Source organism: Mastomys coucha, unplaced genomic scaffold (assembly GCF_008632895.1).
Source record: "Mastomys coucha isolate ucsf_1 unplaced genomic scaffold, UCSF_Mcou_1 pScaffold7, whole genome shotgun sequence".
NCBI lineage: Eukaryota > Metazoa > Chordata > Mammalia > Rodentia > Muridae > Mastomys > Mastomys coucha.
Window position 1 is genome coordinate 8134996 of NW_022196913.1, and position 14978 is coordinate 8149973.

General features: G+C 43.6%; 1 protein-coding gene across 3 annotated transcripts in view; it reads left to right on the forward strand.

Moving 5' to 3' along the window:
- Nucleotides 1-222: 222 nt before the first annotated feature.
- The window catches only part of Prkcq (protein kinase C theta), a 136569-nt gene continuing 121813 nt past the window's right edge, over nucleotides 223-14978 (forward strand). For 2 of the 3 annotated variants that reach the window (XR_004114877.1, XM_031357934.1), the window contains exon 1: nucleotides 226-617. The gene's annotated coding sequence lies outside the window, so the exon portion shown is untranslated. Of the gene's footprint in view, nucleotides 618-14978 lie in introns of all 3 variants that reach the window. The other variant, XM_031357936.1, reaches the window with a different exon arrangement.

Here is a 14978-nt window from a genome sequence, read left to right on the forward strand (position 1 = left end):
CGAAGAGCTGTAAAGTTTACAGCAGTCTAAAACATCAAAAATCACTCATAAGACTCAACCAAGAAACCGCTACACCACGACAGAGCTGCGCCCAAACACATTCGTAGGTAATTAAAAAGCAAACAAGAACAAAAGCAACGCTTGCAAGCCCTTCGGGATGCAAAATGGATTAAATAAAACACTTCTTTCTACGGGCGACCTTCTAGCCCTTCCCACTGGCGGCTCATTTACGGTTTTTCTGCTGAGCGAGAAGAGACTGCTCTCGCGCCCCCCTTTCTGGCATTCAGGCGGCGGTGGCTCTGGCGTCCGTCCTGCTTCGCGCAGCCTGCGGCGTCGCTCCCCGCCGGGTGACTGCTTCATCCAGACCTCCCGCAGCCTCCAGGTCCCAATCGCAGCAGAGCGACAAGTGGCCAGTGAGGCGTGAGGATGGAGGGTGGTGACAGAGACAGCAGGAGGAAGGCCGAGAGCGCTCGCGGAACGCAACCAGGCGCGCGTCCCTGAGCCGGCGTGGCGAGCGCCCTCTGGCCGGTGCCGCCACCCGGAGTACCCTCGGGTCGCCAAGCCCGCGCCATCCAAGCAACAGCGGCGCTGCGCTGGGGCCGCGGCCGCGACACCAGGTAGGACCCAGGGCCCCAAGTTACCACCGAGGAGTGAACAGACTGGAGGTGCCAAAGATCGGGGCCTGAAGGGCCACCCGAGTGTCCCTTGCAAGTGTTCCAGGAAAGGGTAGAAAACTGTCAGGAGTAAGCAGGGGTGAGAACAAAATCGAAAAAAGCAAACTTTGGGGCTCCCCCGCCGTCGTTGGTTTCTTGTGTGCTGGCGACCTTGACCAGGTGGAGGCTGGGGTCAGGAATGGAGGGGCGCTTCCTTCTTCCTTTTACTTTTCCTTAGCACCCGAGGAAAGGCAGGCTAGGAAAAAGGAAAACAGTTGCAACTTTATGTGTTCGCCCCAAAACAAGAACAAAAACAAAAACAAAAAAACATAGACTTGTAGACAGAAGAGTTTTCTGTCCTAGGAGACCTGTCCGTGGAGAACACCGAGTTTTCTGGGAATTTGTTGCAGCGCTTGGTTTGTTTTTTTGCTTGTTTTGTTTTGTTTTTCAGGGGCTGGGCTGGATTTTAGGTGTTTGTTTGTTTGTTGTTTGTTTTTAAAAGTTGAGGTATTCACTTCCGTAATCTTAGAACGAGATTGTTTTCCAGCTTTGAGGGGCCACATGTTAAAATGCACTTTGTTAGATGTAACCTCTTTGTTCCACTGGAGTTTTAAGAGCTGGGATTAACAAAGTGCCTCGGGTGACTTTAATGACTCCATGTGGGCGTGGGAGAGAAGTCCAACGTCCGACTGAACCTTGGTGATTCTGGTATTTTCTGCAAGGGGAGCGTCACAGGGCTGCCCTGTCCTCTGGGCTGGCTGTCCTGCCACTATGTGGACTGGCCATGGTGCTAATAAAAGATTATTCAGTGGTGACACAGCTGGGTATGTGTGGAGATGGGAGGGGGAGAGAAAGAGACTGGGCTCTTGGGCTGTCAGTGGGAAAAATGGACCGTTTGTGCCCAAGCGCCAGTCCTGTAAGCTGCAGGTGCCTTTTGAGAACACAGACCTAGACCGAAGAATTGTGTGATGAACCTCAGACAAGATCTGGGGGATCTGCCTTTGTCTTCTCAGCCGGACTCATTTGTCCCTTTCACTTAGCAAAAGAAAAGTCTCGGCATTCAGGAGTCAAGGAAACAGAACTTAATGGCTCCATGCATTTTTTCTCCCTTGTTTTATTTTGTCCTGGAAGCCATGCCCACCACGGCTTCTTCCTCCCCAGGGCTTGTTTACTTGCCTGAGAAGCTCTTCTCCAAGACCTTGAGGACCTCACCCCACTCACACCCCAACCTTGTGAATCATCATCTTCCTCCCACCCCACCCCCAGCCCCTTATCTCTGAGGATGTGTAAAATGGCAGGCTTAGCGAGGATGCATTCTCTCTTTTAAAAAGGCTGCGTCTTGTGGGAAGAGGGGTGACATTTACTAATTTGGTTGCAAATTACTTTTGAAGTTTATGCGCAGCTGTTTAAAATCCCTCCGAGATCAGTGCCATTGTCTGATGCAGGTGTCTACCACAGAAAGATCTCATTAAGCTGTTTCTTTTGCTGATTGAGAATGCATGTATTTGACGATTTAGCCTAGGAAGATCTGAAACCTGCATGGTTCCCTGCCAAGTTGAGCCATTCAATCTAAATGAAGGGGTTCTGTTTTAGTTTTTACAACTGTTGCTTCGTCTTTTAATGCCCTCTTAGTGACTCTTACTGCCTGTCCCAAGGGTAACCTTTCTGGCATCAATAGTTTTTAATTCCAAGGCCCAGGATTACTGTCTACACTTTAAAACGGAAGCCTCTCAAGGAGATTCTTGTTGCCCGATGTTTAGTCAGGTTCAGTCCTGCACTGCCTTGTGCTATGGTAGCTCAGGGTGCCAGCAAGTCCTGGACAAACTCCCAACACCTGTTCTCCCACCAGTGCCACCTCACAGCAGGGCCTCTGTGCACACTGTGTAGCCACACAGCGCAGCCCTGAGACAGCGGCTCTCTCCTCTCTTCTAAGGCTCGCAGGGATGCGGTTCATAGATTCAAACCTGGCTTTTCTAGAATCTCAAAGATCCTTTTCAACACCCCTCTACTCCTCTTGTCCACAGCAGGCCTTGGAAGCTCTCTGAAATGTGTTATTGCATGCATATATGTATAAACATATATACTCCTAAATATAGCCTGTTCAGTCCTTATTTTTTTAATAACCCAGATTCTAATTAGTGCTTTCTGTATAACCATAGATATTTGGCCATCCACTGAAACAAGGTCAACTTACCAAGGGCCATACATTTAAAGAAAACTGGTCCTCATTTCTCTTGGCTCACTGAAGAAACCCTGTTGGCCTTTGAGCATTTCTGTAAAGACTTCCATTCTACTGTGACATAGTCCGTTCTCTTGTCTGTGGAAAAGACCAAAGTTCTATATAATGATGTCCCTGGAGTCATGTTCAGGAATGTGGGTTTCTGGTCTATGTCTATAATTTCAGACACTGAGAGTAAACATCCTTCTAATGCAATATTTAATTATGGCGTGTTTGTCTTTCTTTGAAATCAAAGCGAGAATTAATTAGAACCCATGCTTCCTAATGCATTTAATGACTTAGAGTTATTGGTTTTGTTGTTTACTCCGTGAATGTTGCCCAAGTATTAACCAAATGTGACAGCTTGCTAATAAATTTGTACTTGATTTCAGGTGATTTATTTTTTATAGAGCTAAATATTTAAGTTTCAAAAATAATTCCCTTTAAATCAGTTTACATGTGACACATTGTTTTGAGATAGGTATCATGTAACCCAGGTCACTGTGTAATGACCTCGAACACCTGATCCTCTTTCCTCTACATTCAAAGTATTGGGATTTCAGGTGAACACAACTCCTGGCCTTAAGTGATATTTTATAATACAGTGAAAAGTATCTATGACACAGATCTGGGCAACACATATATATGTAAATACACACACACATATATGTATACACATTTATATACTTGTATATATCTACATATATATGTATATGTATATGTATATATACACATACACACATATCTATATGCCCCAAATTAAATTTGTAATTAAAAGTATCAAGGTTAGTCATATGATAACCTAAGATAGCATTAAGTTCATTCATTTTTTTTCTATTTTTATTAGTTCTTTGAGAATTTACATCTATACACTGTATTCTGATCATATTCTCCTCTGTTCCTTCCGATCAACACCCAGACTAATCCCCCAATCCCCTCAACCTCATGTGCTCCTTTTTTATTTTATTTTTTAGTTTAATATAATTAAAATATTTCTCCCTCTTATATATCCCTCCCCACTCTGCTTCGAATTCATGGTCTTTTTTTTTTTCATTAGTTGTTATTGCAAGCACATGTGCATAAACATATATATTCCTAAATATAGCCTGTTTGGTTCATATTTGTTTTTAATAACCCAGAATCTAATTAGTACTTTCTGTATAAGCAAAGATATTTGGCAATCCACTGAAGCACAGTCGACTTACTAAGGACCATACATTTAAAGAAAACTGGTCCTCATTTCCCTTGGACCACTAATGGCCAGTAGCTGCCTAAATGGGATGGGGGCTAGTAAGCGTCTCTTTTTTCCTTGTTGGAATGCCCTGGACTGCCTTTGCAGGTCTCGTCCTGGCAGCTAGAGTTGCTGTGAGCTTTGCCCTGCTTGTCATAGCCTATGGGTCTTACAGTCCTTCCGTGCCCTGTTCCATGATGGCCACAGAGCCTTGGTGGGGAGGAGATGTGATAGAAATGTCCTACATATGACTGCACTCACTCTTCATGGCCCAGTCATTATTTTCAGACTTCTAGCATCTCTTCTGTAAGCATCATTTGTAAGCCAGTCTAGCCTGTTCAAATCTATTCCAGTAGTTAATACGGAAGTTGTGAGATTTATAGAAATGCATGATGTGGAGCCAGGAAAGTGAATTAAAAGATGTGTCTTGGCAAAGTTTGAAACATCTTTCATTTCAACCTGACAGACATTTGTATACAGTCATATTCTGATAACTATCATCTCTGCATATTATTGGCAGGCAGTGGGGGTGGGTTAAAAGTCCAAGGTCTCAGAAGCTGAAACGATCTCATCTGAGTCCAGAATCATGGATTTCTGTTCTGGGGTTAAATTGCCATTTATTTTAAGTCCTTGTCTTGGGAACACGTCCTTCCACAGGTGGCTAGAATGTGTTAGCTTTTGAATTAAGCTAATGCTATTGATGATAATTATAGTCAGAACAAACCAAAACAATAAGGTTTGGGCTAGAGATGAGGGTGGCTCCATTGATAGAGTTCTTACCTAGCATGCAGGAAGCCCTGGGTTCTGTCCCGAGCACGGCAGAAACCAGCTATGGTACTACATGCGTATAATCCCAGCACTCAGGAGGTGGAGGACAGGAACAAAGTATGTTCCTTGGCTATAGTAGGTTCAAGGCCATCCTGAGACATAAGACACCCCTTAGTAAAACTAAACTAAAAGCAACAAAGGATCATTATTATTTATGATGTATATGCTAATTATAATTATTGTCACATTTAATTTTCATAAAAGTCTTCATAAATTTGGTATTCCTATTCTCATTTTTTTCAAAAGAGGAAACTGAGGCTTGAGAGAACTAAGTCACTTGCCCAGCTTTTATAACCTGTAAGAGGTAGAGGCAAATTTGACTCGCCACTAAGCTCTGCTATAAACTACATGTCAGGTCACCTAATAAAAAGTATGTATAAATTTGACTATTGTAGCCTCTTTAAAAGTATTTACTCAGTTCTATTTTATGGGTCTGAGTATTTTGTCTGTGCGCATGTCTGTGCACCATGTGCAGGCTAGAGTGGGTGTTAGATCACCTGGGACTGGGGTTACAGTTAGTGAGCTGCCACGTGGGTGCTGGGATTAAACTAGCGTCCTCTGGAAGAGTTGTAAATGCCATAATCACGCAGCCAGGTCTCCAGCCCCCTTTCAGGCATGTTTAAGTGAAAGATTGGACAGCTTCTTGTGATCATCACTTCCATCCTTAAGCCTTTTCTTTTGTGTATATGGGATGTGCTTGTGTGCGGTGTAACACACGACGTATGTCCACACGCCCTTTCTTACGCATGCGCAAGCCATCTTCAGCCATTCTCTGAGTTATTGCCTTGAGACAGGGTCTTTCACTTAACAAAAAGCTCACTCTTTAGACTAGGGCTGGCTGGCCTTCTGAATTCTGGGAGTCTCCCTATCTCTACCCTTTGCCCACAGTGCCGAGGATAGAGGAAGTTGCAGATGCTCTTGTTTTTTTTATATGGCCCCTGGGGATAGGATCTCAGGTCCTCCAGCTTGTAGAGGAAGGTTCTTACTCACAGATCTCTCTCTTTCTCTAAACTAGCCCCATGGAGCTCTTACCATCTTACAAAACTATACACACAACACTTAATTCCTCGTTCCCCACTTTGCCAGCCCCTGGGAACCACACTTCTGTTTGCTATCTTTGTTTATGTGCCTTATGTAAGTGTGTTCATAAAAGGATGTGTCTTTTATCGACTGGCTGTTTTCACTTAGCTGATTTCACTCGATATTCTCTATCCATGTTACGGCAAATGTTAAACATTTCCTGTTTTCACAGATTGAATGTTTCAGGGTGCGTCTGTGCCACATTGACTTAGCTATTAATTTTGTTCATGGGCAATCGATTGATTGCTTCCACCTTTGATTTTTACAGGGCAGTGCAAAAAAGACAGGTGTATTAACCCCTTTTCACTGCTCTGACAAAGTACCTGTCAAAAGCAATTTAAAGAAGGCTTTATTTTGGTTTGTGGCTTGAAGGTATAGTTAGTTCGTCAGGTCAGGAAGGGCTTGGCAACACAGCACAGGGCGGGCTGGTTACTGTACCCACAGTCAGGAGAGGCAGAGAGTGATGGGTGCTCATGCCCTACTCTTGTTCCTATTCTTGTTCATTGTGGGACCCCAGCCCATAGATTGGTGCTGCACATTCAGAGTGAGTCTTCCTCCTCACTTAAACATCTCTGGGAATGCCAGAGATTTGTCTTCTGGGTGATTCCAACTCCCGTCGAGCTGACGGTACTGCCTGTGTGGGCATTGTGAATCTTCCAGTGATTCTGCACATACTTCAGAAATATAAGCATACCACTGCACTGGTTCCCAAGGCTGTCAGGTCACTTTACATCCCCACCAATGATGCCACACTGTTCTAATCACACTACATCCTAGCCAACCATCGCTGTTTTCTGCTTTTGATTGTACCCATTCTCACAGGCTGGTACGCTAATTGATTAACTTTTAAATCAAACTATTAGTTGCCTGGTTCCAGGGGTCTAGGAGGCAAGGCTACCCCTCACTCCATTACTTCTTCCTGTCTCATCTTGTACATGCCTTGTGCTGGCTCCAATTCACTGGAAGGGCTATTATTCTTGGAGCCCTGACAGACCAGGGAATCATGACCAGGAGGGGCCCCTAAAAGGTAAGTTGAAGGCTCTATATGTGCAGTTATTCCAATAATCATGCAGGACTTTCCACTGCAGGAATGAATGCCAGAAAGAACGAGACAGCATTTCATCAGTCCTCAGTAACTCTGAATGTGTGGCGTGGAGACTTTACAGAAGCGTAATTATGCAGTGAGCATCTTTGTAGATGAGGATGAGCTCTGTTTATTTTCTTCCCGACTGATCTCCAGTGGCTAGAGTTTTGTCCCAGTTACTACAGCAGGGTGGCACATATGCCATGTTCCTGATAGACATGCATAGAACGATTACATGTTATGCAGAGGGCAGTCCTATAGGACTTGGGGTGTCTGATATAGTATCCCAGAATTGTCAGTGTAGGCTCAGCTGACACCTGAAGGGTAAGTGACCTGAGGCAGGTGAGTGCATTGCAGAAAACAGGAATGGGATTTGCTGAGTGACCCTGCAGCCCACTGAACATGCTAATGCTAGCCCAGCATGATGGGACTCTAGCACAAGACGGAGTATGAGCAGGGCGAGCCTGCTTCCCTTACCATTTGTTACATCACCTTGGTTGATTAACCTTTAGGAGACTCCTTCTTCCTGCTTGTGAAATCAGCCAGTGGCAGTGACCTTGCAAAAATAGATAAGCACTTCACAGGTTAGTTGAGTGGTGTCACTTATGGATAGAGCTGGAAAGGGTTAACTACTGTAAGTATCCAGACTGGTACACTTGGGAACATTATTAATAACTAAACTAGTACAACAACTACAAACCAAGCTTCCCTGGGAACACTGATCAGTAATGTTACTTTACTTTGGGAGAGGACTTAGTGTCTTAGTGTACATGAGTATGTATGTACCTGTATGTGGCATATGAATGTTTGTATATAGAGAATATGTGTGTATGCATTGTTTACATTGATGTGTGTGTGTGTGTGTGTGTGTGTGTGTGTGTGTGTGTGTACGTGTGTAGGTGCTTGTGCACATGTGGGTTTCCAGAAGCCAGGAGTCAACCCTGGATGTCTTCCTCAATCATTCTCTACCTTGTTCTCACGGAAAGCGCACTGATCCCGTTAGCCAGGCTAGCCAGCAAGCTCCAAGGATCCCCCGGTCCCTACCCATCCAGGACCAGGATTACAGACACATGCTGCCAACATCCAGCGTCCTTGTGGATTCTAAGGAATCCAGCTCAGCTCCTTGCTTGAAGGGCAAATACTTTACCAGCTGCCATGTCCTTAGTAGTCCCCAGAGTCACCCGCCCTCCTTGAAAGGTGCACAAAGCTCCTGATCCCTTTCAGAGCACAAGAAGAACTCTGCTAAGGCTCTCTGTGGATGTCAGGTCTATTTAAGTGTCCCGGCCTTATGGAGAGCCTTAGAACTGATTGTACTCACTGAGCTGGTGAAAGAAGTGCAAGCTGTCTTTTTGTATTTCATGGAAGGCACAATGGTTCTGACTCTAGAAAACCTCAGCTTGAGGAACCTAAAGTGTACACAGACATGACATTTTTTAATTCATGATGTATATCTAGTGCCTGCTTCCCACCAAATATTACTCATGATATGTCACGAAGATATGTTAGCATCAAAGTAAGCAATTTGCTTTAGACCAGTGGTTCTCAACCTGTGGGTTCTGACCCCTTTGGGGACTGAATGATTTTTTTCACGGAGGTTGCATGTCAGAAGTCCTGCATATCAGATATTTACCCCACATCTCATAATAGCAACAAAATTGTAGTTATAAGATACCGCTGGAGTCACCACAACATAAGGAACTATATTAAAGGGTCACAGCATTAGGAAGGTTGAGAAACACTGCTTTAGACTAAGGAGAAACAGATGCCAAGGAAGCTATTATCAAGCCAATCTGCATTGTCACATAAACTGAACCATCTGAAATGCCTGGCCATGTAACCAAGGAAGCTTCCCTCTTGTGCTCTTGGGGTCTTGTTTTAAATGTCTTGGACCAGTTCCACTTTTTTTTTTCTTTAGAACAGACACAAAGACTTGACATTTGAATGTAAGGGTCAAACTTCAGCTTTGTGTTGGGACATGGGCTCCGAATGGCATCTTTGCCATTCCTCCCTTTCATACTGAAGATGTAGAGCATATGGTAAAAGGATGAAACCAGAGTTGGCTTTGGTAGTTGGCATGGTTGTCACCCATGGAGGTCCTGGAATCCAGTGTTCACCTTCTTCCTCTCTACAGGATGAACTCAGCAAGAATCAGGTTCAGTTAGTTCAGTCATTTGGATATCTGACCTCTCCTTCCTCAAATTCCTATGCATCACGGACTTCATTTAATCATCTTTTCCTGAAAGCTTTTTGTGATCTTGCAGACAAGATTTAGTTTTATTCTGCGGATTTGAAGCACCCATCAGATCATCTCTCCAAGGTACTTAGCAGAGGATGTAGCCTGCAGCAACCAGGCCATTAGGTGGGAATAGATGTATTGCCATTGTTTGTCTTTAGATGCCCCGGCATTACGTTTTGCATGAACACTGTGTGCATCCTCTCTGATCACCGACTGCATCCCTAATATATACCAATGTATCTGATAACTAGAGAGTATCAAGAAATACTAGCAAATAAATAAATGGCCATAAAGTTTACAATCTGCGATGTCCCAGGGACCATCTACTGTGTTAGAAGGAATGAGTCAAATGAGATTTAAATATTTGTACAAACAAAATCACTATTTTACTGGGAAATTTTGCCTGTGAGCTTCTGGACTTGTCTGGATACATTCTACTAGAAATCTGAGCTTGAAGTAATGGAAAGCATTTACAGCTCTGCTACTAGGGATGTTTACTCTAATAATCCTAGGAATGACCAGCAACAAGAAACAGCATTGTCTCCTTTTGTATGTGTTATGTTTTCTTCCTCTGTTCTCCTCCTGGCATCTCGCTTTAGAACACTTATCTAGTCAAGGTGCAAACCCAAGATTTGGAAGAAATACAGAAAGAAAGAAAGAAAGAAAGAAAGAAAGAAAGAAAGAAAGAAAGAAAGAAAGAGAGGAAGAAAGAAAGAAAGGGAGGAAGAAAGGGAGGAAGGAAGGAAGAAAGGGAGGAAGGAAGGAATGAAGAAAGAAGGAAGGAGATAGTAGAGAGGGTAGAGAAAGAAAAAAAGCATTAAAATGTGAAAATCACTACAAGGACAAAGAAATTTTTAAGAAGCATAAAATCCAGATGTACTGACAACCAGACGCTCTTTCAATTTTTAGACAGGATTAAAAGGAAAAAATAATCACTGATCTAAAATTTAAAGATCTTAAGGAGTCTTCAGTGAAATCACCATTGCTTTAAGACTTGTTAAGGCAGTTCAGGGTAAGAAAAGGGGAAAGTAAAAGAACAAATTCAAGATTGTAAGTGATAGATACGTACCAAAGAAAAATAAGTAGCCACCCCCCCAAAAAAAAGAAAAAACAAACTCAACTAGTCTGGAGTAAATGAGGAAGCGGCAGAAGACACTATCTCAAAAGCATGATAGAGCACGAACTTACTCCCAGTATTCCCCTGACCTCTACCCTCCACATACAGCTCTGTGGTAAGCATAGGCCTTCTCTCTGTCTCTCTATCTCTGTCTCTCTCTGTCTCTGTCCCTCTATCTCTCACCCTATCTCTCTCTGTCTCTCTGTCTCTCTCTCTCTCTCTCTCTGTCTCCCCACTCTCCTCTATCCTCTCCCCCAATCTCTGCTGTCACACACACACAATTTTTTATGTGCACTGGTGTTTTGCCTTCGTGCCCATCTGTGTGAGGGTGTTGAATCCATGGAGCTAGAGTTAGAGACGGTTGCTGGCTCCCCTGTGTTTGCTGGGAAGAGAACCCGTGTGCTCTGGAAGAGCAGAAGGTACTCTTAAACACTGAGCCATCTCTCCAGACCCCATGATTTTTTTTTAAAGGCTGTTTAGATGATTCAAAGGTAGACTAATCAAAAACATGAGCTGAAAAGAAGGAAAGGGGGAAAGTATTTCAAAGAAGATTAAAAATAAATCCTAGCAATAATGAGAGAGGAGGGGAGGGAGAGGAGGGAAGGGGAGAAGAACAGAAACAGGGAGGATGGACTAGAGCAGGGAAGGCAGAGAGGACACTATTTCAGCTTCTTAGCTACCACACGGCAGAGCAGGAACGACCTCCATGTCAGTGTTTATTTCTGCTGTGAAAGGCTGAGTCATGGACGTCCACAGAGATGATGTTTTCAAGGGGGAAAGGCAGAGTGCACTCCAGTGACTGGTCCCTCTACAGAGGTGCCTGCACGAAGTCACAGGAGGGCAAGCCAAAGGAGAGGGAAGGTGACACCTCTTGTGGTATAAGCCCTGTAAGACAGGGCATTCTTTTTCATTCCAATCACCTCAATCTAAAAGCTCTCTTCTGGAGAGTAGAGCAGTAGGCAGCTTCTTAAATGCCAACTGCAAACCCCAGTGTTCACAAACTCCATCCCTTTTTCAAGCAGAATGTGATGTCCTCCCACATAAGGTGGAATTAAAACACCTTAAGTATCCTTGTATGTTGCACTGTATAAGTCAGTTATACTCCCTCTTCTGCTTCATGTATCTCCAGGACTTGACAGCTTTTCCCCAGCTCATTGCTGGAATTCCAGAATGAAGTTTTAATTCAATCACCGCTTCCTACGTAAGCTGCCTAATGGCATATCATAGACATGTTATGTCTCTTACCTCTTCCTTTCTTTAGCCCTTGGCTTTTTGAGCGGAGACTATGCTTTCAGTGAAGAAAGCTCATGATGTCTGTGGCAGCCAATACCGACTGTCAGCTAGAATCACCTAGGAGACAGGTCATTGAATATGCACGGAGGGATGTTCTAGATTGGGTTATCTGCGGTAGTGATCCAACCAAAATGTGGATGGCACCATTCGTGTGCTGGGGTCCTGGGCTGATAAAAAGGAGAGAGGATGCTGACCACTAACTCTGTCTCTCTCTACCATGTGACTGTGGATGGGTGTGACCACCTACTTCAAGCTCCTGCTATCATTTCTTCCCCTCCTTGAGAGGCTGTACCCTCAAGAAAGTGGCTAATACGAAGCCTCTGTAACTAAGGAATATATTTGACTTTTTCCCCAGTTATGAACATGAAGGTCTCTGAGCATACAGACCACATTTCCACTATCAGTAGTAAGACCTTTACATATTCCAAATTTTATCTCTATTTTTAAGTTAAGTTTTAAGGAATATGCCTGAAAATAATTTGGGGGCCCAAGTCCTCTGAAGCCTTTTGTGCATTGACTTCTGACGGCTCAGCGTGTGTTGGAAAATCTACTGCTTCCCTTTCCAATTTCTCCCCACATAACTACTGCTTCATTTCCTCCCAGTAATTGGGGACACTAGATAACTGTTAGAGCATCCCCTTTAGAAGAGACCAAGAGGAGGCTACCATGTCTTGCTGTGCCTTTCCACTTGCTTTGATCCTGCTAAGCCATGGTGATATGCTGATCATACTATGAGTGAGTTGGGGCAGGTGCATGTCAGTTGCTTTTCTTACTGCAATGACAAAATGCTGGACAAAGCAGCATAAGGAAAGCAGGTTAGTCAGATCTCACCATTTGAGGGTCCAGTCCATCATGGCAGCAGGATCATGAGACAGATGGTCACATTAAATTCACACTCAGGAAGCAGAGGCAGACAGGGCTGGGGCAGGCTCAGTTTCTGCTTTTTATGTAATTCGGGACCCCAGCCAAAGGGATAGTGCTGCCACATCAGAGTGAGTCTTCCTTCCTTAGTTAAACCTGGAAACACCTCAGAGACACACACGTCTGAGGGGTTTCCAAATCCACTCACCTTGATAATGAATATGAACAATCACAACAGGTCTTTGAAATTCATCCAATTATAATATATTCACCACATACATAAATATACATATACACACATACATTGGTACACATATCTCACACATACACACAAAATTAAAATATTTAATACCAGAATAAGAAGTGTCTTCTACTGTGTTGTTAGTGATGATAATACAAGGGATGTAATAATAACCAATTTTTTCAACAACAACAACAAAAAGGTCCATTGATTTCTTTAGTGAGTTTGTTTCATGATGATGATGGAGAGGTAGAATTTTAGTACTGAATAATAATAACAGAAACTCTTTATTTCTATACTACACACTGAAAAAGAAAGATAGCACACATATCACGCGGGACTTACTCAGTCCTTACAGTAGTGATATTCAAAATAGCCAATTAATAAATCCCTTCACAAATTGTGTGATGGTGACACAGGCCTTTAATCCCGACACTCAAGAGGCAGAGATATCTCTGTGAGTTCGAGGCCAGGCTGCTCTAGAGAGTGAGTTCCAGGACAGCCAGGGCTACACAGAGAAACCCTGTCTCAAAGAACTAAAAAAAAAAAGAAAAGAAAAGAAACAAAACAACAGCAACAACAACAACATCAACAAAAACAGGAGAAATCATTGATGGAAATAATTCAATGAGAACTAACTTGCAGAGTTCCAAGTTCTTTTTTAAAAACTATTTATTTATTTATATTTTATGAATGCAGGTGATTTGACTGCATGTGTGTGAGAGTGTCAGATCCCGGAGAACAGGAGTTACAGACAGTTGTGAGCTGCCATGTTGGAGCTGGGAATTGAACCTAGGTCCTGTGGATGAGTAGTCAGTACTGCTGAACTATGTCTCTAACCTCCAAGTTCCAAGTTCTTAAGTAGAAACAGCTGAAGAACTTGCCAAAGGCATATAACCTTTCTCAGCCCTCAGCCAGGTCAGTGAGAGCCGGGATCGCAGCTCTGGATTCTCTCCCAGCTCCTGGCTTGGGCATTCCTTAATACTTATAGTACACCCGAGGTCTGCGACTAAAGTACTCTAAGAGTATAAGCCATCTGAAGGAGAAAAAAAAAGACTGTTTTTATTGTTAAAATGAAATAAATGTAACTTGTTTGACTAAAATGGGGCTGACGTGGCTAAGCATAAATTAGCACCTTGCTTTAGATATTAATGGAGTAAAACATCCATTAACAGTCCCTTGTCCTTGGAGCTGCCAGAGAGAAATGTCAACACAGTCCATTATTTTTAATTTCATTATTTCAATAGAAAGGAAAGGCAAAAAGTAAATCCCTTCTCTTCAGAGAGCAAAAGCTGAAGAATCCAGAACAAAAAGAATGTCTTTCCATGAAAGTATATAATCAATTTTCTTTTGGAAAATGGTGTGGAAATCTTCCTATGGAAAAAAAATAATTTGGACCCCTATTTTTATTAGTTATTTTTATTTACATCCCAAATGTTGCCTCCTTTCTGGTCCCCCCTCTCAGAGTTCTTCCCACATTTCCCCTCTTCTTTGCCTCTGAGAGGGACCCCCCCAACCCTGTATCCCTCCACTCTGATGAATCAAGTTGCTACAGGATTATTAGGCACATCCTTTCCCACTGAGGCAAGACAAGGCAGTCCTCTGCAACATATGTACAAGGTGAGGGGTTGGGGGGAGGCAGGGAGAGAGGCTTGGACCAGTCCATGCATGCTCTTTGGTTGGTGGCCCAGTCTCTGGGAGCTTCCAGGGATCCAGTTTAGTTGACACTGTTGGTCATCCTATGGGGTTGCCATCCCCTTCAGCTCCTTCAGTCCTTCCCCTAACTCTTCCATACAGATCCCCACCTCCATCCAATGGTTGGCTGTGAGTATCTGCATCTATTTCAGACAGCTGCTAAGTAGCGCTTCTCAGAGGACAGCCATGCTAGGCTCATGTCTGAAAGCACAACATAGCATCATTAATAATGTCAGGGATTAGTGCCTGCCCATGGTGGATCCAAGTTGGACTAGTCACTGGTGGGCTATTCCTTCAGTCTCTGTTCCATTTTTGTCTCTACATTTCTTGTAGACATGAGAAACCTTGGGTCAAAAGTTTTGCAAGTGGTTTGGCATCCCCATCCCCATCCCCATCCCCATCCCCATCCCATCCCCATCCCCATCCCCATCCCATCCCCAT